Source organism: Phyllobates terribilis, unplaced genomic scaffold (genome assembly GCF_046119375.1).
Source record: "Phyllobates terribilis strain yellow unplaced genomic scaffold, ASM4611937v1 Scaffold_79__1_contigs__length_6888602, whole genome shotgun sequence".
Lineage (NCBI taxonomy): Eukaryota > Metazoa > Chordata > Amphibia > Anura > Dendrobatidae > Phyllobates > Phyllobates terribilis.
This window is the reverse complement of record NW_027362839.1, coordinates 2,178,552-2,205,916: the sequence shown is the minus strand read 5'-3', so window position 1 is coordinate 2,205,916 and position 27,365 is coordinate 2,178,552. Positions and strand designations below refer to the sequence as shown.

Genomic DNA, 27,365 nt, shown 5'->3' with positions numbered 1-27,365 from the left:
GCTTCCTTTCTCCAGGCCCACTACCACTGGCGCGAATTTATACCTATTATTTAACCTAACCTTTACCTGGACACCGGTGGTTCCCTGTCCATTAATTCGCCGCTTTGTTAGTGTTTAGCCGGTAGCGCCTTCTAAACCTACTATTACCAAAATGAGCTTGTAATCTGGCTTCTGCAACTTTGAACATGAAAAATCCAATGAGGAGAAGAAAAGCAAAGCCAAAGAGTCCATCCCAAAATCCGACAAACAAGCAAAATGAACAAAAAACATTGAATTCAATTCTTTCTGATTTTAGAAACTGCATTAAAGAAGGGGTGCACTGGTCCTGGAGATACTGCAATACCAGGTCAATGCGTGGAGTGGACAGAGCAAGCTCTTTTTCCATCTCCCTGTTCTAAAAATCCATTTAATATATGGTCCCCAGATAGGGGACGTATCAGATATTAAACTGATAAGAACAGATACTACACTTGATCTTAGCCAAAAGGCCGAGAAGCGATAACCAGAATTGGTTTCAAACTACGGAGCCACCCAAGGATCCTGAAAAGTCCATTTGTGGAGATGAGCTCCTGGACTCCCGTTAAGAAGACATGTTGTCAACCTCTAGATCCCTTACATGCCTGCACTTTTCGGCTTGCTGCTGCTGCAATCCACGCGTTTTAGATCTGCATAACTCCACCTCTTTAAACACAGCACCTTCACCCCCTGCTGTTCCCACCCGCCTCAACACCGTTGGAAGGGAGGAGAACCAATTAAGGCGGGGGGTGGGGTGGAACCAGTAGCTGTCTACCCTTAGCAGGAGGGCTCCTGATTACATACCTCTCCTGCTGCTGCTGCTGCTGGCTGTCCAGCAGCAGACTGAAGGTGGCTGCTGCTGTGCACAGGTATATAAAGGCTCAGAGCCTATTATGACACGCGCAGCCAGCGTTCCATTGCCACATTCCATCTACTGCAGGCAGGATACCTGGCTGGCTGAATGTCGCTGAGAAGCTCACAGAGACCGCCATAAGCAACAGTTTAACAGAATGCCACAGACTAATCAACCAAACTTTTTGGGTTGGGTTCTCTTTTATAGTCTGCAGGCATTAAATGAAAGAAGTCAGTGTTCCAGCAGAAGGAGACAACGTTTCAGAAAAGGCATTGTAGCAAACCAAAAAAGAAATTTTAAGCGCAGCAGAGTAACCAGCGCACATACCTGTTAGCTCAGGTGAGTTTAAAAGGCTGCTGTTGATAACAAGGGCATTTGCTAAATAGATGGTGTGTGTGCAACAATATACTGAAAGGTCAATTATATTGTGCAGCTTATCTCACCACCTGTAGTTATTTAGGTGAAAGCTCCAAAATGCTTGCCTAATATGTCTGTTTATCCAAAAGGAAGTAAAAAGGGAGAGCTAGAAAGATAGCATTGCATCACATTACATGGCAATGCAATGCACAGTTGCTGAAGTTGAACCAAAATGAGCTTGTAATCTGGCTTCTGCAACTTTGAACATGAAAAATCCAATGAGGAGAAGAAAAGCAAAGCCAAAGAGTCCATCCCAAAATCCGACAAACAAGCAAAATGAACAAAAAACATTGAATTCAATTCTTTCTGATTTTAGAAACTGCATTAAAGAAGGGGTGCACCGGTCCTGGAGATACTGCAATACCAGGTCAATGCGTGGAGTGGACAGAGCAAGCTCTTTTTCCATCTCCCTGTTCTAAAAATCCATTTAATATATGGTCCCCAGATAGGGGACGTATCAGATATTAAACTGATAAGAACAGATACTACACTTGATCTTAGCCAAAAGGCCGAGAAGCGATAACCAGAATTGGTTTCAAACTACGGAGCCACCCAAGGATCCTGAAAAGTCCATTTGTGGAGATGAGCTCCTGGACTCCCGTTAAGAAGACATGTTGTCAACCTCTAGATCCCTTACATGCCTGCACTTTTCGGCTTGCTGCTGCTGCAATCCACGCGTTTTAGATCTGCATAACTCCACCTCTTTAAACACAGCACCTTCACCCCCCTGCTGTTCCCACCCGCCTCAACACCGTTGGAAGGGAGGAGAACCAATTAAGGCGGGGGGTGGGGTGGAACGAGCAGCTGTCTACCCTTAGCAGGAGGGCTCCTGATTACATACCTCTCCTGCTGCTGCTGCTGCTGGCTGTCCAGCAGCAGACTGAAGGTGGCTGCTGCTGTGCACAGGTATATAAAGGCTCAGAGCCTATTATGACACGCGCAGCCAGCGTTCCATTGCCACATTCCATCTACTGCAGGCAGGATACCTGGCTGGCTGAATGTCGCTGAGAAGCTCACAGAGACCGCCATAAGCAACAGTTTAACAGAATGCCACAGACTAATCAACCAAACTTTTTGGGTTGGGTTCTCTTTTATAGTCTGCAGGCATTAAATGAAAGAAGTCAGTGTTCCAGCAGAAGGAGACAACGTTTCAGAAAAGGCATTGTAGCAAACCAAAAAAGAAATTTTAAGCGCAGCAGAGTAACCAGCGCACATACCTGTTAGCTCAGGTGAGTTTAAAAGGCTGCTGTTGATAACAAGGGCATTTGCTAAATAGATGGTGTGTGTGCAATAATATACTGAAAGGTCAATTATATTGTGCAGCTTATCTCACCACCTGTAGTTATTTAGGTGAAAGCTCCAAAATGCTTGCCTAATATGTCTGTTTATCCAAAAGGAAGTAAAAAGGGAGAGCTAGAAAGATAGCATTGCATCACATTACATGCCAATTCAATGCACAGTTGCTGAAGTTGAACCAAAATGAGCTTGTAATCTGGCTTCTGCAACTTTGAACATGAAAAATCCAATGAGGAGAAGAAAAGCAAAGCCAAAGAGTCCATCCCAAAATCCGACAAACAAGCAAAATGAACAAAAAACATTGAATTCAATTCTTTCTGATTTTAGAAACTGCATTAAAGAAGGGGTGCACCGGTCCTGGAGATACTGCAATACCAGGTCAATGCGTGGAGTGGACAGAGCAAGCTCTTTTTCCATCTCCCTGTTCTAAAAATCCATTTAATATATGGTCCCCAGATAGGGGACGTATCAGATATTAAACTGATAAGAACAGATACTACACTTGATCATAGCCAAAAGGCCGAGAAGCGATAACCAGAATTGGTTTCAAACTACGGAGCCACCCAAGGATCCTGAAAAGTCCATTTGTGGAGATGAGCTCCTGGACTCCCGTTAAGAAGACATGTTGTCAACCTCTAGATCCCTTACATGCCTGCACTTTTCGGCTTGCTGCTGCTGCAATCCACGCGTTTTAGATCTGCATAACTCCACCTCTTTAAACACAGCACCTTCACCCCCTGCTGTTCCCACCCGCCTCAACACCGTTGGAAGGGAGGAGAACCAATTAAGGCGGGGGGTGGGGTGGAACGAGCAGCTGTCTACCCTTAGCAGGAGGGCTCCTGATTACATACCTCTCCTGCTGCTGCTGCTGCTGGCTGTCCAGCAGCAGACTGAAGGTGGCTGCTGCTGTGCACAGGTATATAAAGGCTCAGAGCCTATTATGACACGCGCAGCCAGCGTTCCATTGCCACATTCCATCTACTGCAGGCAGGATACCTGGCTGGCTGAATGTCGCTGAGAAGCTCACAGAGACCGCCATAAGCAACAGTTTAACAGAATGCCACAGACTAATCAACCAAACTTTTTGGGTTGGGTTCTCTTTTATAGTCTGCAGGCATTAAATGAAAGAAGTCAGTGTTCCAGCAGAAGGAGACAACGTTTCAGAAAAGGCATTGTAGCAAACCAAAAAAGAAATTTTAAGCGCAGCAGAGTAACCAGCGCACATACCTGTTAGCTCAGGTGAGTTTAAAAGGCTGCTGTTGATAACAAGGGCATTTGCTAAATAGATGGTGTGTGTGCAACAATATACTGAAAGGTCAATTATATTGTGCAGCTTATCTCACCACCTGTAGTTATTTAGGTGAAAGCTCCAAAATGCTTGCCTAATATGTCTGTTTATCCAAAAGGAAGTAAAAAGGGAGAGCTAGAAAGATAGCATTGCATCACATTACATGGCAATGCAATGCACAGTTGCTGAAGTTGAACCAAAATGAGCTTGTAATCTGGCTTCTGCAACTTTGAACATGAAAAATCCAATGAGGAGAAGAAAAGCAAAGCCAAAGAGTCCATCCCAAAATCCGACAAACAAGCAAAATGAACAAAAAACATTGAATTCAATTCTTTCTGATTTTAGAAACTGCATTAAAGAAGGGGTGCACCGGTCCTGGAGATACTGCAATACCAGGTCAATGCGTGGAGTGGACAGAGCAAGCTCTTTTTCCATCTCCCTGTTCTAAAAATCCATTTAATATATGGTCCCCAGATAGGGGACGTATCAGATATTAAACTGATAAGAACAGATTTTTTGATTGAATATATCTTTTATTAGCACAAAAAATAAGTTAACAGACAGTGTACAGTGCCGCAGCCCAGTACACACAGAATTCTACATCATATTTACATAGCATGAGGATACGACGCACTAACTAGACACATCACACCCCTATGCTACACAAAACACTCAATCTGAAAGAAAAAGCATGTCAATCAATACAGTACGACGAACCGTGATAAGGGATGGGGATTGGGAAAAAGGGGATGGGGGGGGGGGAATCACAGGCCCGAAGCTTTATTGAAAGACAAGACACATAAGGGGAGAGGGGGAGGAGGGGTTTAGTCCTCGTCCTCGTCCTCCGAACAGATACTACACTTGATCTTAGCCAAAAGGCCGAGAAGCGATAACCAGAATTGGTTTCAAACTACGGAGCCACCCAAGGATCCTGAAAAGTCCATTTGTGGAGATGAGCTCCTGGACTCCCGTTAAGAAGACATGTTGTCAACCTCTAGATCCCTTACATGCCTGCACTTTTCGGCTTGCTGCTGCTGCAATCCACGCGTTTTAGATCTGCATAACTCCACCTCTTTAAACACAGCACCTTCACCCCCTGCTGTTCCCACCCGCCTCAACACCGTTGGAAGGGAGGAGAACCAATTAAGGCGGGGGGTGGGGTGGAACGAGCAGCTGTCTACCCTTAGCAGGAGGGCTCCTGATTACATACCTCTCCTGCTGCTGCTGCTGCTGGCTGTCCAGCAGCAGACTGAAGGTGGCTGCTGCTGTGCACAGGTATATAAAGGCTCAGAGCCTATTATGACACGCGCAGCCAGCGTTCCATTGCCACATTCCATCTACTGCAGGCAGGATACCTGGCTGGCTGAATGTCGCTGAGAAGCTCACAGAGACCGCCATAAGCAACAGTTTAACAGAATGCCACAGACTAATCAACCAAACTTTTTGGGTTGGGTTCTCTTTTATAGTCTGCAGGCATTAAATGAAAGAAGTCAGTGTTCCAGCAGAAGGAGACAACGTTTCAGAAAAGGCATTGTAGCAAACCAAAAAAGAAATTTTAAGCGCAGCAGAGTAACCAGCGCACATACCTGTTAGCTCAGGTGAGTTTAAAAGGCTGCTGTTGATAACAAGGGCATTTGCTAAATAGATGGTGTGTGTGCAACAATATACTGAAAGGTCAATTATATTGTGCAGCTTATCTCACCACCTGTAGTTATTTAGGTGAAAGCTCCAAAATGCTTGCCTAATATGTCTGTTTATCCAAAAGGAAGTAAAAAGGGAGAGCTAGAAAGATAGCATTGCATCACATTACATGGCAATGCAATGCACAGTTGCTGAAGTTGAACCAAAATGAGCTTGTAATCTGGCTTCTGCAACTTTGAACATGAAAAATCCAATGAGGAGAAGAAAAGCAAAGCCAAAGAGTCCATCCCAAAATCCGACAAACAAGCAAAATGAACAAAAAACATTGAATTCAATTCTTTCTGATTTTAGAAACTGCATTAAAGAAGGGGTGCACCGGTCCTGGAGATACTGCAATACCAGGTCAATGCGTGGAGTGGACAGAGCAAGCTCTTTTTCCATCTCCCTGTTCTAAAAATCCATTTAATATATGGTCCCCAGATAGGGGACGTATCAGATATTAAACTGATAAGAACAGATTTTTTGATTGAATATATCTTTTATTAGCACAAAAAATAAGTTAACAGACAGTGTACAGTGCCGCAGCCCAGTACACACAGAATTCTACATCATATTTACATAGCATGAGGATACGACGCACTAACTAGACACATCACACCCCTATGCTACACAAAACACTCAATCTGAAAGAAAAAGCATGTCAATCCATACAGTACGACGAACCGTGATAAGGGATGGGGATTGGGAAAAAGGGGATGGGGGGGGGGGAATCACAGGCCCGAAGCTTTATTGAAAGACAAGACACATAAGGGGAGAGGGGGAGGAGGGGTTTAGTCCTCGTCCTCGTCCTCCGAACAGATACTACACTTGATCTTAGCCAAAAGGCCGAGAAGCGATAACCAGAATTGGTTTCAAACTACGGAGCCACCCAAGGATCCTGAAAAGTCCATTTGTGGAGATGAGCTCCTGGACTCCCGTTAAGAAGACATGTTGTCAACCTCTAGATCCCTTACATGCCTGCACTTTTCGGCTTGCTGCTGCTGCAATCCACGCGTTTTAGATCTGCATAACTCCACCTCTTTAAACACAGCACCTTCACCCCCTGCTGTTCCCACCCGCCTCAACACCGTTGGAAGGGAGGAGAACCAATTAAGGCGGGGGGTGGGGTGGAACGAGCAGCTGTCTACCCTTAGCAGGAGGGCTCCTGATTACATACCTCTCCTGCTGCTGCTGCTGCTGGCTGTCCAGCAGCAGACTGAAGGTGGCTGCTGCTGTGCACAGGTATATAAAGGCTCAGAGCCTATTATGACACGCGCAGCCAGCGTTCCATTGCCACATTCCATCTACTGCAGGCAGGATACCTGGCTGGCTGAATGTCGCTGAGAAGCTCACAGAGACCGCCATAAGCAACAGTTTAACAGAATGCCACAGACTAATCAACCAAACTTTTTGGGTTGGGTTCTCTTTTATAGTCTGCAGGCATTAAATGAAAGAAGTCAGTGTTCCAGCAGAAGGAGACAACGTTTCAGAAAAGGCATTGTAGCAAACCAAAAAAGAAATTTTAAGCGCAGCAGAGTAACCAGCGCACATACCTGTTAGCTCAGGTGAGTTTAAAAGGCTGCTGTTGATAACAAGGGCATTTGCTAAATAGATGGTGTGTGTGCAACAATATACTGAAAGGTCAATTATATTGTGCAGCTTATCTCACCACCTGTAGTTATTTAGGTGAAAGCTCCAAAATGCTTGCCTAATATGTCTGTTTATCCAAAAGGAAGTAAAAAGGGAGAGCTAGAAAGATAGCATTGCATCACATTACATGGCAATGCAATGCACAGTTGCTGAAGTTGAACCAAAATGAGCTTGTAATCTGGCTTCTGCAACTTTGAACATGAAAAATCCAATGAGGAGAAGAAAAGCAAAGCCAAAGAGTCCATCCCAAAATCCGACAAACAAGCAAAATGAACAAAAAACATTGAATTCAATTCTTTCTGATTTTAGAAACTGCATTAAAGAAGGGGTGCACCGGTCCTGGAGATACTGCAATACCAGGTCAATGCGTGGAGTGGACAGAGCAAGCTCTTTTTCCATCTCCCTGTTCTAAAAATCCATTTAATATATGGTCCCCAGATAGGGGACGTATCAGATATTAAACTGATAAGAACAGATTTTTTTTTTTTTTTCCCTCAGATGGGGAAATCCACGGTCTATAGTCACGACCAAAGGAACTTCCTTCCAAACAGCTGCATCATCTCAACGACACAAATGCTGCTCCCATCATCACCGGAAAAATTTTTATTTCTTCTTTTTAAACCTTACACAGAAAACAAGATCAAGAAGTATTTACAAAATATCTCCACTTTTTAACTTTCCATATTCCCTCCGCATCCACTTCCCCTCTCCTCTTTTTGTCCCATAAGAAACACACATACATCTTCCCCATAATCACCTTCACACTATCCTTTACAGCAATTTCCTTCCTTTTAAACACATACACATTCCTCACATCCCATAACACTTCCTTTATACACGCAAGCATCAACCACAAGACTCTTTCCTTCGTCCCATCACATATTCCCAAACCAAACATAAACAACTCAAAGGACAACAAATTCACACCACACAATTCTTTACACAAAGGCCCCATTCTCCCAATCACATCTCTAGCATACTGGCAATTCCAAAAAACATGCAACACACTTTCCCTTCCACCACAGCCATTTCTTGGACACGTTTCACTCCTCACTAAACCTCTATTCCTCTGAAACTCTCTTACTGGCAACACTCCATGCAAAGACTGCCACACAACCTCACTCTGCTTATTTGTCATACCACCCATCCGCACCTTCTTCCATACTTTTTGCACATCACACCCTCTCACCAAATTTATTCCACTCTCCATTTCTCTACACTCAATCATCCTGTACACAGCCTTCTTATTTCCCAACAACCTCACATCCACATCACACAACTCATACTTCACCAAAAACTTATAAACCCACACATACCACACGGGCACCTCAAAAGCAACCGGACACCGCAAATCCCTCTCTCTCCACTTCAAACGAAAAGAATAAGCCCCAAATAAATATCCACACATACATGAAAACTTTCCATCGCCCATAATCACTTTCAGCACAAACACCACAATATTCACACCCAAAAAAACTTCTAAATTTGGAAAACCCAAACCACCTTTCTCCATACGCTTCACCAACACTTCCCTCCGCGCCCTCTCCATTTTAGAATTCCACAAAAAAACAAACAAAATCCTATTCAATCCTCTCAAAACCATATAACCTGGTGGAAACACAACTGCAACATATAAAAAAATAGGCAACACCACGCTTTTAATGACTAAGATTTTTCCAAAGAAAGTAAGGCTTCTCAACTTCCAAAAACATAACTTCTTTTCAACCTTCTCTTTCGCGTCATCCCAACTTTCTTTCCCATCCAATCTTTCTGAAAACTTCACTCCCAAAACCTTAATGGGCCCATTCACTACGTTCACACCTACATCTCTACTCAAAATACCACTTCCAAAAACCTTACACTCACTCTTTTCCCAATTCACTTTAAATGCAGACGCACCACAAAAGATAGACACTAACAACTTCACCCGCCTCACCGAACATTCAGAATCACATAATACACACACGTCATCCATATAACCACTCACCTTCCACTCTCTTCCTCCACCTCCCGGCACTTGCACACCTCGAACCACTTTATCCTTCCTCAACATACACAACAAAGGTTCAATTGCACAAATAAAAGCCACAGGGGATAACGGACACCCCTGCCTCACGCCCGAATGCACATTCACTCTCCTACCGACATAACCGTTCATTAAAACACAACTATAAATATCTGTATATAGACTTCTCACTCTCCCAACAAAATCAGCAGGAAAACCCATTCTCAGCAACACTCTAAACAAAAAACCATGCGACAACCTATCATACGCCTTTTCAAAATCCAGGCTCAACAAAAACACACTCTTCTTCCGGCTCATACAATCCCATAGACAATCTCTCAATATACACACACACTCGTGAATCCGTCTCCCAGGTACTGCACAACACTGCTCATCCCCAATCACACTCTCTATCACATCACGCATCCTATTTGCCATTAATTTTGCGTAGATCTTATAATCACAGTTCAATAATGTTATTGGCCTCCAGTTTTTCAGACTCTTCAAATCACCCTTTTTCGGAATCAATACAACCATACCTGCACGCATACTACCTGCCACCTCCATATTTTCCCACATATACTTACAAAAATCCACAAAATCACTCCCAATCACATCCCACATCATGCGGTAAAATTCTACTGGAAGACCATCCCCCCCCGGCGTCTTATTCAAAGCCATACTACACATAACCTTCCATACTTCATCACTTGTCACAGCATCCATCACCCTCTCTCTTTCCGCCTCATTCAATTTACTCTCTAACGTACTCAAAACATCATTCTCCAAACACTCATCCCTCCACTTTACAGCATACAAATCCTCATAAAACTTTGCCACTTCCTCACACATATCCTCTCCACTCACCTCGCTTCCATCTGCTCCATTCAACACACACATATTTTGCTTTTTCCCAAAAACCTTCTTGAAAAAAAAACGTGAACATTTTTCATCATACTCCAAATTATCAACTTTTGCTCTAAAGACAATACTCCTCCCTTTTTCCAACAAGAACTCATGAACCTCCTTTTTCACTTGTAAAATATCCTCCTCCACCTCCATCCCTCCCTCCCTCAATTTATACAAGAAACTTAAACGTGCATTTAAACTCACAAAATGTCTCCTCTTGACTGCTGCCATCTTATAACCCAAATTTTTGAAAAAATTTTTTGTCTGTTTTTTAACCCAATCCCACCACCCACAAACATTCCCAAAACCATTTTTACACTCACACCACTCCTCATACCGTCTTGCATATTCCTTTCTTACTTCCTCATACTCCAATAACTTAACATTCAACTTCCACAAACCTTTCCCAAACACCCCATTCACATTCACATCCAACTCACACGACATGCACACATGATCTGAAAACAAAACATTCTCCTGCTTATAGTCAACAGGAATTATATTTTTTGAAATAAAACAGTAATCCAATCTAGATTGTATTCTTCCACTTTCGGAAAAGAAGGTATTTAACAAAGGCCTCACTTTACATACACTTTGCATATCATGCAAATCAAAATCACTAACCAACTCTAACAAAGTTTTCCCAGACACATCCACATTCACTCTCCCCACATCACAATTCATATCACCCACAATCACCACAGGCATTCTTCCCGGAACAAAAAGTTTAATTTTTTCAAATAACTTTTTCCGGTCATTTTTCTCCACCGGCGCATAAACATTAATAACACAAAATTTAACATTTTTATACTCAAAATTTGCTAAAATGCACCTCCCCACATCAATCACCACATAATCACTCAAAACCACCTCCCTCCCTTTAACTAAAATCCCCACACCATCATTTTTATTACATGCACTCCCCGACCACACAGATGCTCCATGAGACCATTCATCTCCTCTCACCCCATCCACCACTCCACACTCTTGCAAACAAAAAATCGATGCATTCTTCATAGCCAAAAAATCAAAAATTGCAGCCCTCCTGGCCTTATTTTTAAACACTCTCACATTTTGTGAAATTATAGTAAAACCCATTTTTTCCTTTTTTAAACCTCCTAAAAAAAAACGAAAACAGAAAGGTTACAAAAACACTACAAAAACTCCACTCACAAGAAAAAGCCTTTGACTTAAGTCAAAGCTTATAATAGGCATTATCACGCATATTGCAAGGCAACCTTAACCAGCACCCCCACTATCTTCTTCCACCATCTGAACCGAGCAACTCGTTTCCGAGCCGCTAGCAGCATCACCATCACCCCACCTTGCTTTCTTGGCACCCACTTTTCGCTGCGGTGCCTTGATATCTTCTTCATCATTTGCCCCACCACCCTCCCTGTGACACTTTCTACTCCCCCCACCCTCATCGGAGAAGTACTCCTCAATATTCTCAGGATCTGAAGGGTGTGATGACCCTTCCCCAGTTTCCATACAATCTGCAGCATCTACAGCGTCCTGAAAGTCCAACGTATCCGGACACCTTCCTTCTCCCGCTGCATTCATCTGCCCCTCCATTCTCCTCAATTCTTTCACAAGCTCCTTCTCCATTTTAGGTGCCTTTTTCTCCTTCTGGTAAGCAGGCCTCAGACTCACAGTTTCAGGGGCAGACCTTTCACTCCGCCTCCTCTGCTCTCTCTCCATTCTAGCAGTTTCTCTTTCTATCTGCTGCAAAACCCTCCTCTCCTCCTCCTCCTTCTTCCTCTCCTTATCAGTTTTCCTGGGCACACCCTGCGGGCAATCTTTAAACATGTGCTCACCACTTCCACACATGTCACAAGCCTTGGGCTTCGGGCACGCACTTGCCACATGCCCCTCCTCTTTGCAGTTACGGCAACATTGCCCTTTCTTACATGCATCCTGCACATGTCCAAAGCAGTAACATTTCCTGCAATACATAGGCTGCCCTACATAGTAAAGGAAGCCCCTATGTCCCGCCACAGAAAAATTCGCAGGAGGATGTCTAAAGCCTCCCACACTTCCAGGATCCTTCTTCAGTTTCACCCGAAACTTGTATTTGCAGTTGAAAATACCTAAAGAATTAAACTGCTTTTCCCCTTTACGCACATAATCACAGTACCGTGCAAGGAAGCCTTCAAGCAATGCTGGCTCAGTAAAAGGGTTATAAACTGTTACCCACACAATCTTTTCTTGAAGTCCAAACAAGGGTTCAAACCACACCCCTTCCAAAAAAGGATCATCAGTGTGACTCCGAAGCCACTCAAACACATCAAGGCAGGTATTTTCTTCTACAAAAGTCACGTCATATGTACCTGATTTAGGAAACTCGTTGACGCTGTAGAAGTCGCCTCGTTTTGCTCCAGCTTTTCCTTCCAAAAGTTTCTCCACGATGAAGGACACATTATTCCTCTCGGAAACTGATGGATCCACTCCAATTCGGATAGTATTCTTCACGAAGTTCATCTTCAAAACCTGTCGGTATATTACCACAGAAAATCGCCAAATCCTTTCGCAAAAAGGCCTGGATTCCTCCAGAGAACTCGCACCTATCAGGCTGCAACCAAATGGTCTTAGCCAAAAGGCCGAGAAGCGATAACCAGAATTGGTTTCAAACTACGGAGCCACCCAAGGATCCTGAAAAGTCCATTTGTGGAGATGAGCTCCTGGACTCCCGTTAAGAAGACATGTTGTCAACCTCTAGATCCCTTACATGCCTGCACTTTTCGGCTTGCTGCTGCTGCAATCCACGCGTTTTAGATCTGCATAACTCCACCTCTTTAAACACAGCACCTTCACCCCCTGCTGTTCCCACCCGCCTCAACACCGTTGGAAGGGAGGAGAACCAATTAAGGCGGGGGGTGGGGTGGAACGAGCAGCTGTCTACCCTTAGCAGGAGGGCTCCTGATTACATACCTCTCCTGCTGCTGCTGCTGCTGGCTGTCCAGCAGCAGACTGAAGGTGGCTGCTGCTGTGCACAGGTATATAAAGGCTCAGAGCCTATTATGACACGCGCAGGCAGCGTTCCATTGCCACATTCCATCTACTGCAGGCAGGATACCTGGCTGGCTGAATGTCGCTGAGAAGCTCACAGAGACCGCCATAAGCAACAGTTTAACAGAATGCCACAGACTAATCAACCAAACTTTTTGGGTTGGGTTCTCTTTTATAGTCTGCAGGCATTAAATGAAAGAAGTCAGTGTTCCAGCAGAAGGAGACAACGTTTCAGAAAAGGCATTGTAGCAAACCAAAAAAGAAATTTTAAGCGCAGCAGAGTAACCAGCGCACATACCTGTTAGCTCAGGTGAGTTTAAAAGGCTGCTGTTGATAACAAGGGCATTTGCTAAATAGATGGTGTGTGTGCAACAATATACTGAAAGGTCAATTATATTGTGCAGCTTATCTCACCACCTGTAGTTATTTAGGTGAAAGCTCCAAAATGCTTGCCTAATATGTCTGTTTATCCAAAAGGAAGTAAAAAGGGAGAGCTAGAAAGATAGCATTGCATCACATTACATGGCAATGCAATGCACAGTTGCTGAAGTTGAACCAAAATGAGCTTGTAATCTGGCTTCTGCAACTTTGAACATGAAAAATCCAATGAGGAGAAGAAAAGCAAAGCCAAAGAGTCCATCCCAAAATCCGACAAACAAGCAAAATGAACAAAAAACATTGAATTCAATTCTTTCTGATTTTAGAAACTGCATTAAAGAAGGGGTGCACCGGTCCTGGAGATACTGCAATACCAGGTCAATGCGTGGAGTGGACAGAGCAAGCTCTTTTTCCATCTCCCTGTTCTAAAAATCCATTTAATATATGGTCCCCAGATAGGGGACGTATCAGATATTAAACTGATAAGAACAGATACTACACTTGATCTTAGCCAAAAGGCCGAGAAGCGATAACCAGAATTGGTTTCAAACTACGGAGCCACCCAAGGATCCTGAAAAGTCCATTTGTGGAGATGAGCTCCTGGACTCCCGTTAAGAAGACATGTTGTCAACCTCTAGATCCCTTACATGCCTGCACTTTTCGGCTTGCTGCTGCTGCAATCCACGCGTTTTAGATCTGCATAACTCCACCTCTTTAAACACAGCACCTTCACCCCCTGCTGTTCCCACCCGCCTCAACACCGTTGGAAGGGAGGAGAACCAATTAAGGCGGGGGGTGGGGTGGAACGAGCAGCTGTCTACCCTTAGCAGGAGGGCTCCTGATTACATACCTCTCCTGCTGCTGCTGCTGCTGGCTGTCCAGCAGCAGACTGAAGGTGGCTGCTGCTGTGCACAGGTATATAAAGGCTCAGAGCCTATTATGACACGCGCAGCCAGCGTTCCATTGCCACATTCCATCTACTGCAGGCAGGATACCTGGCTGGCTGAATGTCGCTGAGAAGCTCACAGAGACCGCCATAAGCAACAGTTTAACAGAATGCCACAGACTAATCAACCAAACTTTTTGGGTTGGGTTCTCTTTTATAGTCTGCAGGCATTAAATGAAAGAAGTCAGTGTTCCAGCAGAAGGAGACAACGTTTCAGAAAAGGCATTGTAGCAAACCAAAAAAGAAATTTTAAGCGCAGCAGAGTAACCAGCGCACATACCTGTTAGCTCAGGTGAGTTTAAAAGGCTGCTGTTGATAACAAGGGCATTTGCTAAATAGATGGTGTGTGTGCAACAATATACTGAAAGGTCAATTATATTGTGCAGCTTATCTCACCACCTGTAGATATTTAGGTAAAAGCTCCAAAATGCTTGCCTAATATGTCTGTTTATCCAAAAGGAAGTAAAAAGGGAGAGCTAGAAAGATAGCATTGCATCACATTACATGGCAATGCAATGCACAGTTGCTGAAGTTGAACCAAAATGAGCTTGTAATCTGGCTTCTGCAACTTTGAACATGAAAAATCCAATGAGGAGAAGAAAAGCAAAGCCAAAGAGTCCATCCCAAAATCCGACAAACAAGCAAAATGAACAAAAAACATTGAATTCAATTCTTTCTGATTTTAGAAACTGCATTAAAGAAGGGGTGCACCGGTCCTGGAGATACTGCAATACCAGGTCAATGCGTGGAGTGGACAGAGCAAGCTCTTTTTCCATCTCCCTGTTCTAAAAATCCATTTAATATATGGTCCCCAGATAGGGGACGTATCAGATATTAAACTGATAAGAACAGATACTACACTTGATCTTAGCCAAAAGGCCGAGAAGCGATAACCAGAATTGGTTTCAAACTACGGAGCCACCCAAGGATCAGGAAAAGTCCATTTGTGTAGATGAGCTCCTGGACTCCCGTTAAGACGACATGTTGTCAACCTCTAGATCCCTTACATGCCTGCACTTTTCGGCTTGCTGCTGCTGCAATCCACGCGTTTTAGATCTGCATAACTCCACCTCTTTAAACACAGCACCTTCACCCCCTGCTGTTCCCACCCGCCTCAACACCGTTGGAAGGGAGGAGAACCAATTAAGGCGGGGGGTGGGGTGGAACGAGCAGCTGTCTACCCTTAGCAGGAGGGCTCCTGATTACATACCTCTCCTGCTGCTGCTGCTGCTGGCTGTCCAGCAGCAGACTGAAGGTGGCTGCTGCTGTGCACAGGTATATAAAGGCTCAGAGCCTATTATGACACGCGCAGCCAGCGTTCCATTGCCACATTCCATCTACTGCAGGCAGGATACCTGGCTGGCTGAATGTCGCTGAGAAGCTCACAGAGACCGCCATAAGCAACAGTTTAACAGAATGCCACAGACTAATCAACCAAACTTTTTGGGTTGGGTTCTCTTTTATAGTCTGCAGGCATTAAATGAAAGAAGTCAGTGTTCCAGCAGAAGGAGACAACGTTTCAGAAAAGGTATTGTAGCAAACCAAAAAAGAAATTTTAAGCGCAGCAGAGTAACCAGCGCACATACCTGTTAGCTCAGGTGAGTTTAAAAGGCTGCTGTTGATAACAAGGGCATTTGCTAAATAGATGGTGTGTGTGCAACAATATACTGAAAGGTCAATTATATTGTGCAGCTTATCTCACCACCTGTAGTTATTTAGGTGAAAGCTCCAAAATGCTTGCCTAATATGTCTGTTTATCCAAAAGGAAGTAAAAAGGGAGAGCTAGAAAGATAGCATTGCATCACATTACATGGCAGTGCAATGCACAGTTGCTGAAGTTGAACCAAAATGAGCTTGTAATCTGGCTTCTGCAACTTTGAACATGAAAAATCCAATGAGGAGAAGAAAAGCAAAGCCAAAGAGTCCATCCCAAAATCCGACAAACAAGCAAAATGAACAAAAAACATTGAATTCAATTCTTTCTGATTTTAGAAACTGCATTAAAGAAGGGGTGCACCGGTCCTGGAGATACTGCAATACCAGGTCAATGCGTGGAGTGGACAGAGCAAGCTCTTTTTCCATCTCCCTGTTCTAAAAATCCATTTAATATATGGTCCCCAGATAGGGGACGTATCAGATATTAAACTGATAAGAACAGATACTACACTTGATCTTAGCCAAAAGGCCGAGAAGCGATAACTAGAATTGGTTTCAAACTACGGAGCCACCCAAGGATCCTGAAAAGTCCATTTGTGGAGATGAGCTCCTGGACTCCCGTTAAGAAGACATGTTGTCAACCTCTAGATCCCTTACATGCCTGCACTTTTCGGCTTGCTGCTGCTGCAATCCACGCGTTTTAGATCTGCATAACTCCACCTCTTTAAACACAGCACCTTCACCCCCTGCTGTTCCCACCCGCCTCAACACCGTTGGAAGGGAGGAGAACCAATTAAGGCGGTGGGTGGGGTGGAACGAGCAGCTGTCTACCCTTAGCAGGAGGGCTCCTGATTACATACCTCTCCTGCTGCTGCTGCTGCTGGCTGTCCAGCAGCAGACTGAAGGTGGCTGCTGCTGTGCACAGGTATATAAAGGCTCAGAGCCTATTATGACACGCGCAGCCAGCGTTCCATTGCCACATTCCATCTACTGCAGGCAGGATACCTGGCTGGCTGAATGTCGCTGAGAAGCTCACAGAGACCGCCATAAACAACAGTTTAACAGAATGCCACAGACTAATCAACCAAACTTTTTGGGTTGGGTTCTCTTTTATAGTCTGCAGGCATTAAATGAAAGAAGTCAGTGTTCCAGCAGAAGGAGACAACGTTTCAGAAAAGGCATTGTAGCAAACCAAAAAAGAAATTTTAAGCGCAGCAGAGTAACCAGCGCACATACCTGTTAGCTCAGGTGAGTTTAAAAGGCTGCTGTTGATAACAAGGGCATTTGCTAAATAGATGGTGTGTGTGCAACAATATACTGAAAGGTCAATTATATTGTGCAGCTTATCTCACCACCTGTAGTTATTTAGGTGAAAGCTCCAAAATGCTTGCCTAATATGTCTGTTTATCCAAAAGGAAGTAAAAAGGGAGAGCTAGAAAGATAGCATTGCATCACATTACATGGCAATGCAATGCACAGTTGCTGAAGTTGAACCAAAATGAGCTTGTAATCTGGCTTCTGCAACTTTGAACATGAAAAATCCAATGAGGAGAAGAAAAGCAAAGCCAAAGAGTCCATCCCAAAATCCGACAAACAAGCAAAATGAACAAAAAACATTGAATTCAATTCTTTCTGATTTTAGAAACTGCATTAAAGAAGGGGTGCACCGGTCCTGGAGATACTGCAATACCAGGTCAATGCGTGGAGTGGACAGAGCAAGCTCTTTTTCCATCTCCCTGTTCTAAAAATCCATTTAATATATGGTCCCCAGATAGGGGACGTATCAGATATTAAACTGATAAGAACAGATACTACACTTGATCTTAGCCAAAAGGCCGAGAAGCGATAACCAGAATTGGTTTCAAACTACAGAGCCACCCAAGGATCCTGAAAAGTCCATTTGTGGAGATGAGCTCCTGGACTCCCGTTAAGAAGACATGTTGTCAACCTCTAGATCCCTTACATGCCTGCACTTTTCGGCTTGCTGCTGCTGCAATCCACGCGTTTTAGATCTGCATAACTCCACCTCTTTAAACACAGCACCTTCACCCCCTGCTGTTCCCACCCGCCTCAACACCGTTGGAAGGGAGGAGAACCAATTAAGGCGGGGGGTGGGGTGGAACGAGCAGCTGTCTACCCTTAGCAGGAGGGCTCCTGATTACATACCTCTCCTGCTGCTGCTGCTGCTGGCTGTCCAGCAGCAGACTGAAGGTGGCTGCTGCTGTGCACAGGTATATAAAGGCTCAGAGCCTATTATGACACGCGCAGCCAGCGTTCCATTGCCACATTCCATCTACTGCAGGCAGGATACCTGGCTGGCTGAATGTCGCTGAGAAGCTCACAGAGACCGCCATAAGCAACAGTTTAACAGAATGCCACAGACTAATCAACCAAACTTTTTGGGTTGGGTTCTCTTTTATAGTCTGCAGGCATTAAATGAAAGAAGTCAGTGTTCCAGCAGAAGGAGACAACGTTTCAGAAAAGGCATTGTAGCAAACCAAAAAAGAAATTTTAAGTGCAGCAGAGTAACCAGCGCACATACCTGTTAGCTCAGGTGAGTTTAAAAGGCTGCTGTTGATAACAAGGGCATTTGCTAAATAGATGGTGTGTGTGCAACAATATACTGAAAGGTCAATTATATTGTGCAGCTTATCTCACCACCTGTAGTTATTTAGGTGAAAGCTCCAAAATGCTTGCCTAATATGTCTGTTTATCCAAAAGGAAGTAAAAAGGGAGAGCTAGAAAGATAGCATTGCATCACATTACATGGCAATGCAATGCACAGTTGCTGAAGTTGAACCAAAATGAGCTTGTAATCTGGCTTCTGCAACTTTGAACATGAAAAATCCAATGAGGAGAAGAAAAGCAAAGCCAAAGAGTCCATCCCAAAATCCGACAAACAAGCAAAATGAACAAAAAACATTGAATTCAATTCTTTCTGATTTTAGAAACTGCATTAAAGAAGGGGTGCACCGGTCCTGGAGATACTGCAATACCAGGTCAATGCGTGGAGTGGACAGAGCAAGCTCTTTTTCCATCTCCCTGTTCTAAAAATCCATTTAATATATGGTCCCCAGATAGGGGACGTATCAGATATTAAACTGATAAGAACAGATACTACACTTGATCTTAGCCAAAAGGCCGAGAAGCGATAACCAGAATTGGTTTCAAACTACGGAGCCACCCAAGGATCCTGAAAAGTCCATTTGTGGAGATGAGCTCCTGGACTCCCGTTAAGAAGACATGTTGTCAACCTCTAGATCCCTTACATGCCTGCACTTTTCGGCTTGCTGCTGCTGCAATCCACGCGTTTTAGATCTGCATAACTCCACCTCTTTAAACACAGCACCTTCACCCCCTGCTGTTCCCACCCGCCTCAACACCGTTGGAAGGGAGGAGAACCAATTAAGGCGGGGGGTGGGGTGGAACGAGCAGCTGTCTACCCTTAGCAGGAGGGCTCCTGATTACATACCTCTCCTGCTGCTGCTGCTGCTGGCTGTCCAGCAGCAGACTGAAGGTGGCTGCTGCTGTGCACAGGTATATAAAGGCTCAGAGCCTATTATGACACGCGCAGCCAGCGTTCCATTGCCACATTCCATCTACTGCAGGCAGGATACCTGGCTGGCTGAATGTCGCTGAGAAGCTCACAGAGACCGCCATAAGCAACAGTTTAACAGAATGCCACAGACTAATCAACCAAACTTTTTGGGTTGGGTTCTCTTTTATAGTCTGCAGGCATTAAATGAAAGAAGTCAGTGTTCCAGCAGAAGGAGACAACGTTTCAGAAAAGGCATTGTAGCAAACCAAAAAAGAAATTTTAAGCGCAGCAGAGTAACCAGCGCACATACCTGTTAGCTCAGGTGAGTTTAAAAGGCTGCTGTTGATAACAAGGGCATTTGCTAAATAGATGGTGTGTGTGCAACAATATACTGAAAGGTCAATTATATTGTGCAGCTTATCTCACCACCTGTAGTTATTTAGGTGAAAGCTCCAAAATGCTTGCCTAATATGTCTGTTTATCCAAAAGGAAGTAAAAAGGGAGAGCTAGAAAGATAGCATTGCATCACATTACATGGCAATGCAATGCACAGTTGCTGAAGTTGAACCAAAATGAGCTTGTAATCTGGCTTCTGCAACTTTGAACATGAAAAATCCAATGAGGAGAAGAAAAGCAAAGCCAAAGAGTCCATCCCAAAATCCGACAAACAAGCAAAATGAACAAAAAACATTGAATTCAATTCTTTCTGATTTTAGAAACTGCATTAAAGAAGGGGTGCACCGGTCCTGGAGATACTGCAATACCAGGTCAATGCGTGGAGTGGACAGAGCAAGCTCTTTTTCCATCTCCCTGTTCTAAAAATCCATTTAATATATGGTCCCCAGATAGGGGACGTATCAGATATTAAACTGATAAGAACAGATACTACACTTGATCTTAGCCAAAAGGCCGAGAAGCGATAACCAGAATTGGTTTCAAACTACGGAGCCACCCAAGGATCCTGAAAAGTCCATTTGTGGAGATGAGCTCCTGGACTCCCGTTAAGAAGACATGTTGTCAACCTCTAGATCCCTTACATGCCTGCACTTTTCGGCTTGCTGCTGCTGCAATCCACGCGTTTTAGATCTGCATAACTCCACCTCTTTAAACACAGCACCTTCACCCCCTGCTGTTCCCACCCGCCTCAACACCGTTGGAAGGGAGAAGAACCAATTAAGGCGGGGGGTGGGGTGGAACGAGCAGCTGTCTACCCTTAGCAGGAGGGCTCCTGATTACATACCTCTCCTGCTGCTGCTGCTGCTGGCTGTCCAGCAGCAGACTGAAGGTGGCTGCTGCTGTGCACAGGTATATAAAGGCTCAGAGCCTATTATGACACGCGCAGCCAGCGTTCCATTGCCACATTCCATCTACTGCAGGCAGGATACCTGGCTGGCTGAATGTCGCTGAGAAGCTCACAGAGACCGCCATAAGCAACAGTTTAACAGAATGCCACAGACTAATCAACCAAACTTTTTGGGTTGGGTTCTCTTTTATAGTCTGCAGGCATTAAATGAAAGAAGTCAGTGTTCCAGCAGAAGGAGACAACGTTTCAGAAAAGGCATTGTAGCAAACCAAAAAAGAAATTTTAAGCGCAGCAGAGTAACCAGCGCACATACCTGTTAGCTCAGGTGAGTTTAAAAGGCTGCTGTTGATAACAAGGGCATTTGCTAAATAGATGGTGTGTGTGCAACAATATACTGAAAGGTCAATTATATTGTGCAGCTTATCTCACCACCTGTAGTTATTTAGGTGAAAGCTCCAAAATGCTTGCCTAATATGTCTGTTTATCCAAAAGGAAGTAAAAAGGGAGAGCTAGAAAGATAGCATTGCATCACATTACATGGCAATGCAATGCACAGTTGCTGAAGTTGAACCAAAATGAGCTTGTAATCTGGCTTCTGCAACTTTGAACATGAAAAATCCAATGAGGAGAAGAAAAGCAAAGCCAAAGAGTCCATCCCAAAATCCGACAAACAAGCAAAATGAACAAAAAACATTGAATTCAATTCTTTCTGATTTTAGAAACTGCATTAAAGAAGGGGTGCACCGGTCCTGGAGATACTGCAATACCAGGTCAATGCGTGGAGTGGACAGAGCAAGCTCTTTTTCCATCTCCCTGTTCTAAAAATCCATTTAATATATGGTCCCCAGATAGGGGACGTATCAGATATTAAACTGATAAGAACAGATTTTTTTGATTGAAGCTGCATCCAAGGCACTGAAAAATGTGACCGAAGTCACACCAAAACAGCGCACGAGGCGAGGATTCATGTGGACCCTTCCCGGAGGAGAGGGTCCCCAATAAACCATCCCCATCCCTCCGAGCCAGAAGGCCACAGCGAGGGTCAGGGATCTCCGATGCTCTCCCTAGCCGAAGCCGGAGAAGAGCCGTTTTCGTGCTCCCAGCTTCCATCTAGGCTGCCACCCTAGTGGAGCTGGAGCCTGTGTTGGTTTCTCAGCCCAAAGCTGACCGGACCTCCGACCGGGTTTATAAAAATTCCCCTTCCTAGCCCGGAGGCCAGGAATAGGGGGGGTTGCTCAGAAAGTATGATTGGCAAAGGTGCGGCGTGCTACGAAGCCAAGTCTTTCTGGGGTTCCCAGTCCCAGTAAGCTTGGACTCCCACCAGGGCGCCTACTCCTGGGGCACATTGCTCCAAAGCCCTCACACTTACCCAGCCTAGTGACTTCGATCCTGGAGGGCCATGTTTTCCATCAGATAACTCTATGAGCCACCAGCCGTACTAACAAGTGCACCAAACCAGTGTGTAATATGCATCAATTTACTAGGGCAGCCCAAGGACAAAACTGCCTTTTCAAAAGATACTACACTTGATCTTAGCCAAAAGGCCGAGAAGCGATAACCAGAATTGGTTTCAAACTACGGAGCCACCCAAGGATCCTGAAAAGTCCATTTGTGGAGATGAGCTCCTGGACTCCCGTTAAGAAGACATGTTGTCAACCTCTAGATCCCTTACATGCCTGCACTTTTCGGCTTGCTGCTGCTGCAATCCACGCGTTTTAGATCTGCATAACTCCACCTCTTTAAACACAGCACCTTCACCCCCTGCTGTTCCCACCCGCCTCAACACCGTTGGAAGGGAGGAGAACCAATTAAGGCGGGGGGTGGGGTGGAACGAGCAGCTGTCTACCCTTAGCAGGAGGGCTCCTGATTACATACCTCTCCTGCTGCTGCTGCTGCTGGCTGTCCAGCAGCAGACTGAAGGTGGCTGCTGCTGTGCACAGGTATATAAAGGCTCAGAGCCTATTATGACACGCGCAGCCAGCGTTCCATTGCCACATTCCATCTACTGCAGGCAGGATACCTGGCTGGCTGAATGTCGCTGAGAAGCTCACAGAGACCGCCATAAGCAACAGTTTAACAGAATGCCACAGACTAATCAACCAAACTTTTTGGGTTGGGTTCTCTTTTATAGTCTGCAGGCATTAAATGAAAGAAGTCAGTGTTCCAGCAGAAGGAGACAACGTTTCAGAAAAGGCATTGTAGCAAACCAAAAAAGAAATTTTAAGCGCAGCAGAGTAACCAGCGCACATACCTGTTAGCTCAGGTGAGTTTAAAAGGCTGCTGTTGATAACAAGGGCATTTGCTAAATAGATGGTATGTGTGCAACAATATACTGAAAGGTCAATTATATTGTGCAGCTTATCTCACCACCTGTAGTTATTTAGGTGAAAGCTCCAAAATGCTTGCCTAATATGTCTGTTTATCCAAAAGGAAGTAAAAAGGGAGAGCTAGAAAGATAGCATTGCATCACATTACATGGCAATGCAATGCACAGTTGCTGAAGTTGAACCAAAATGAGCTTGTAATCTGGCTTCTGCAACTTTGAACATGAAAAATCCAATGAGGAGAAGAAAAGCAAAGCCAAAGAGTCCATCCCAAAATCCGACAAACAAGCAAAATGAACAAAAAACATTGAATTCAATTCTTTCTGATTTTAGAAACTGCATTAAAGAAGGGGTGCACCGGTCCTGGAGATACTGCAATACCAGGTCAATGCGTGGAGTGGACAGAGCAAGCTCTTTTTCCATCTCCCTGTTCTAAAAATCCATTTAATATATGGTCCCCAGATAGGGGACGTATCAGATATTAAACTGATAAGAACAGATTTTTTGATTGAATATATCTTTTATTAGCACAAAAAATAAGTTAACAGACAGTGTACAGTGCCGCAGCCCAGTACACACAGAATTCTACATCATATTTACATAGCATGAGGATACGACGCACTAACTAGACACATCACACCCCTATGCTACACAAAACACTCAATCTGAAAGAAAAAGCATGTCAATCAATACAGTACGACGAACCGTGATAAGGGATGGGGATTGGGAAAAAGGGGATGGGGAGGGGAAAATCACAGGCCCGAAGCTTTATTGAAAGACAAGACACATAAGGGGAGAGGGGGAGGAGGGGTTTAGTCCTCGTCCTCGTCCTCCGGACCGTCCATGATGGAATAGTCTCTGAGCAGGCTGTGGATCAGCCTGCGGCAGTCCTGGATGGACATCCTCTCCCTCCTCAAGATGAGCCGGTTCCTGGCGACCCAAACGGCATCCTTGAAGCAGTTCATAAGGCGCCAAGCCTCCTGGATGGCTCCGACGGTATGAACCCCAGGGAAGAGTCCGTAAAGCACAGAATGGTGCGATAGGCTCGCCCTGGGGACAGAGTTCCTCAGGTCGTCCTCAAGTGCAGTCAATAGGCGCTGTGCAAATCCGCAGTCCCAAAAAGTGTGCAAAGATGTTTCCTCCACGAAGGGGCACCTTGGGCAGTACCGGGTCTTACACAGGTTCCGGGCATGCATGAATGACCGGACGGGCAGTCCGCCCTGAATCGCCATCCACGACAAGTCCTTGTGCCCGTTGGTCAGCCTGTCAGACGACACATTTGTCCACACAGTCTCCAGCGTGTCCTGGTGAAGTCCTGTGATGTTCTCCACGTCATCCTTGGCTCTGATTAGCTTGTGGATAGTTTTGGGCTTCCACAAGTCGGGCTTGAGTCCCTCCAGTTGATGCTCCCCCACAAATCGAACGACGTCTCCGTAGAACCATGGCGTCGTCCAGTTGTAGGGGAAGGAGCTGTCCCACTTGTCCCAGCCGAGTCGCCTCCAAAGAGGAAGCAGGAAGAAGCGAGACATGGACCTGCCCGCGGAGCCATTCTTGACTTGCAAAGTCCGGCGGACACAATCACACACAAAAGAGGATCGCAGGAGGGTGGGGATATCTGGAACGCCCTTCCCACCCTTGCGAGGCTCCTTGTACATGACGGCCCGCCTGACTCTGTCCATCTTGGATCCCCAGACAAAGTGAAACACTGTCCTGGTAATGGCCCTGCACACAGTGACGTGTGGGGGCCAGGCCTGCGCCGTGTACTGCAAGACGGGCAGGACCTCATTACGCAGGACGAGTGCCTTACCCTCACAAGTGAGGTGTCTGAGGCTCCAGAGTCCGATCCGTTGCTTCACCTTGGCCAAGCGTTCTTGCCAGGACTTGAGGGCCGCTCCTTCCTTCCCGAACCAGACTCCCAGCACCTTGAGGAAATCCGGTTGAATGTTGAAGGGGAAGGGGGCGGAGGAGGCCGGCTGCCAATCCCCGAAGAGCATGGCTTCCGACTTCCTGCAGTTGACTTTGGCCCCTGAAGCCCGGCCGAACCTCTCACACGTCTGGACGAGGGCGTCGACTGAACCACGATCAGCGCAGAAGACGGTGACGTCGTCCATGTAGAGCGAGCACTTGACCTCATGTCGTCCCGGACCCGGTGCGGTGATCCCTCTGATCTCTCCATTCTGCCGGATAGCCTCTGCGAAGAGTTCTATAACACAAACAAAAAGAAGAGGTGATAGAGGGCAGCCTTGTCTGACCCCAGAGAGGACAGGGAAGGGGTCAGTCTTCCAGCCGTTCACCAACACCGAGCTGTGGATATCAAAATACATCAGACGGACATACGAACAAAACATGTTACCCAAACCTAACCGGTGCAGAGCTCGGCCCATGAACTCGTGGGAAACCCGGTCGAAGGCCTTCTCCTGATCCAAGGAGACCAGGGCCGCGTGTGCGCGGCGGACCTTGATGTACTCGACCGTGTCCCGCACGAGAGCGAGGCTGTCTGCGATGCGACGTCCAGGGATGCCGCAGGTCTGGTCCGGGTGGATGATCCGTCCGATGACCGTCTTAAGTCGTGTCGCCATCGTCTTGGCCAGGATCTTGTAGTCCACGTTGAGCAGAGTGATGGGACGCCAATTCCTCAGGTCGCACCTCTCTCCCTTCCGCTTGTACAGGATCGTGACCATTCCTTCCCTCAAAGATGGAGGCATTCTACCCTCCACCACCATCTCCTCGTACAGGTCCAACAGGTCCGGACAGATGAGGTCTCCCAGCGCTACATAGAGCTCCGCTGGAAGACCATCACTGCCCGGGGTCCTGCCGGTCCTAAAGGATTTAGCGGCAGAGAGCAATTCGCCCACCATCAGAGGTTTGTCCAAGGCTGCCGTGCCTGCAGGATCAAGATGGTTAGTGATACCTGACAGGAACTTATCAGCAGCGTCGGGGTCGGTAGTCTTGTGGGAGTAGAGTTCGCTGTAGAAGTCGCTGACGACCCTCATCACGTCCTCCTTCCCACGTCGCATGTTTCCGCTCTCGTCTCGCAGCTCGTTCAGGGGCGTGTGACCGGCATGAAGTTTCCTGAAAAAGAATGAGTTACATTTCTCACCCTTCTCCAGATTCTCCACTTTGGAACGGAAGATGATTCGCTTGGACTCCTCCTCAAAGTGCCTTTTCAGGCTCTTCTTGGTCTCCTCCAGCTCCTCCCTCACGTCCCAGCCGCAGTGAAGAAGGTCCTGCAGCGACCGCAGCTCGCGCTGCAGCCCTCTGAAGTCCCTCCTCTTCTCACACTCCTGTTGTCGACCCTTGGCCTGAAAGAAACAGCGAAACTCAAGTTTAACATATTCCCACCAATCAGAGACTGTTTGGAAGCTACCCTTGTAGGACTGCCACATTGCGTAGGCTGCTCTCAGCTCCTCCACGACTTCATCCTGAGCCAGCAGAGCACAATTCAGCTTCCAGGAGCCGGGGCCGGACGGAAAACCGTCGCCGAGGACACCTTGTAAGTGAATGGCTCTGTGGTCGGAGAAGAAGCAGGAGACCATCGAGTGCCTACTCTGCCTGACTGCCCGAGAGGTGAACACAAAGTCAATCCTGGAGCGGAGTGAGCCATCGGGTCGGCTCCACGAATAGTTCGTGGAGCCTCTCCCCATGGAGCCCACCACGTCCTGAAGAGAGGCCTCGGTTACCATCTCGATGAGCAGCTTGGACGTGATGTCCAACTTGGCAGATGTGCCAGAACTACGACCGTCCTCCTCGATGGGGCAGTTGAAATCCCCGGCCATCACTAAGGTCCTGGTGGTGGCAAGCTGAAGCCGCAGGGTCTGGAAAAGCTCCAAACGCTCATTCTTCAGTGGGGACGCATACACGTTGATGAACCTGACAGGTTCTCCCGCCCAGTTGCCATCTACAACAAGAGCCCTGCCGCAGATGAGCTCCTGGACGGACTCAAGCGTGAATGCGCCCCCCCTGATCAGAATTGCGACCCCCGCAGACTTGCAGTCACCCCCACCGGACCAGTAGGATGGACCGTGGGACCACTCCCTGGCCAGATGTTTGAAGGACCTAGAGGAGGGAAGGGAACATTCCTGCAACATATAAACATCA

General features: G+C 45.9%; 14 non-coding genes and 3 pseudogenes across 14 annotated transcripts; all 17 read right to left on the bottom strand.

The window, feature by feature from the left end:
- Positions 1 to 309: 309 nt before the first annotated feature.
- LOC141197006 (U2 spliceosomal RNA) lies at positions 310 to 500 on the bottom strand. The gene has a single exon (XR_012269353.1). It is a non-coding gene; the product is annotated as a U2 spliceosomal RNA (small nuclear RNA).
- A 1,115-nt stretch (positions 501 to 1,615) lies between these two features.
- LOC141197229 (U2 spliceosomal RNA) lies at positions 1,616 to 1,806 on the bottom strand. Its single transcript, XR_012269533.1, has one exon. It is a non-coding gene; the product is annotated as a U2 spliceosomal RNA (small nuclear RNA).
- A 1,116-nt stretch (positions 1,807 to 2,922) lies between these two features.
- Positions 2,923 to 3,113, bottom strand: LOC141197100 (U2 spliceosomal RNA). The gene has a single exon (XR_012269446.1). It is a non-coding gene; the product is annotated as a U2 spliceosomal RNA (small nuclear RNA).
- A 1,115-nt stretch (positions 3,114 to 4,228) lies between these two features.
- Positions 4,229 to 4,421, bottom strand: LOC141197132 (U2 spliceosomal RNA). The gene has a single exon (XR_012269476.1). It is a non-coding gene; the product is annotated as a U2 spliceosomal RNA (small nuclear RNA).
- A 265-nt stretch (positions 4,422 to 4,686) lies between these two features.
- Positions 4,687 to 4,760, bottom strand: LOC141197188 (U2 spliceosomal RNA; annotated as a pseudogene).
- Positions 4,761 to 5,875: 1,115 nt separating this feature from the next.
- LOC141197131 (U2 spliceosomal RNA) lies at positions 5,876 to 6,068 on the bottom strand. The gene has a single exon (XR_012269475.1). It is a non-coding gene; the product is annotated as a U2 spliceosomal RNA (small nuclear RNA).
- A 265-nt stretch (positions 6,069 to 6,333) lies between these two features.
- Positions 6,334 to 6,407, bottom strand: LOC141197187 (U2 spliceosomal RNA; annotated as a pseudogene).
- Positions 6,408 to 7,522: 1,115 nt separating this feature from the next.
- On the bottom strand, positions 7,523 to 7,714 carry LOC141197155 (U2 spliceosomal RNA). The gene has a single exon (XR_012269496.1). It is a non-coding gene; the product is annotated as a U2 spliceosomal RNA (small nuclear RNA).
- A 6,126-nt stretch (positions 7,715 to 13,840) lies between these two features.
- On the bottom strand, positions 13,841 to 14,031 carry LOC141197228 (U2 spliceosomal RNA). The gene has a single exon (XR_012269532.1). It is a non-coding gene; the product is annotated as a U2 spliceosomal RNA (small nuclear RNA).
- A 1,115-nt stretch (positions 14,032 to 15,146) lies between these two features.
- On the bottom strand, positions 15,147 to 15,337 carry LOC141197227 (U2 spliceosomal RNA). Its single transcript, XR_012269531.1, has one exon. It is a non-coding gene; the product is annotated as a U2 spliceosomal RNA (small nuclear RNA).
- A 1,115-nt stretch (positions 15,338 to 16,452) lies between these two features.
- On the bottom strand, positions 16,453 to 16,643 carry LOC141197226 (U2 spliceosomal RNA). The gene has a single exon (XR_012269530.1). It is a non-coding gene; the product is annotated as a U2 spliceosomal RNA (small nuclear RNA).
- Positions 16,644 to 17,758: 1,115 nt separating this feature from the next.
- Positions 17,759 to 17,949, bottom strand: LOC141197225 (U2 spliceosomal RNA). Its single transcript, XR_012269529.1, has one exon. It is a non-coding gene; the product is annotated as a U2 spliceosomal RNA (small nuclear RNA).
- A 1,115-nt stretch (positions 17,950 to 19,064) lies between these two features.
- On the bottom strand, positions 19,065 to 19,255 carry LOC141197223 (U2 spliceosomal RNA). The gene has a single exon (XR_012269527.1). It is a non-coding gene; the product is annotated as a U2 spliceosomal RNA (small nuclear RNA).
- A 1,115-nt stretch (positions 19,256 to 20,370) lies between these two features.
- On the bottom strand, positions 20,371 to 20,561 carry LOC141197222 (U2 spliceosomal RNA). The gene has a single exon (XR_012269526.1). It is a non-coding gene; the product is annotated as a U2 spliceosomal RNA (small nuclear RNA).
- Positions 20,562 to 21,676: 1,115 nt separating this feature from the next.
- Positions 21,677 to 21,859, bottom strand: LOC141197125 (U2 spliceosomal RNA). Its single transcript, XR_012269470.1, has one exon. It is a non-coding gene; the product is annotated as a U2 spliceosomal RNA (small nuclear RNA).
- Positions 21,860 to 22,383: 524 nt separating this feature from the next.
- LOC141197190 (U2 spliceosomal RNA) lies at positions 22,384 to 22,499 on the bottom strand (annotated as a pseudogene).
- Positions 22,500 to 23,614: 1,115 nt separating this feature from the next.
- LOC141197130 (U2 spliceosomal RNA) lies at positions 23,615 to 23,807 on the bottom strand. The gene has a single exon (XR_012269474.1). It is a non-coding gene; the product is annotated as a U2 spliceosomal RNA (small nuclear RNA).
- Between the last annotated feature and the right edge of the window lie 3,558 nt (positions 23,808 to 27,365).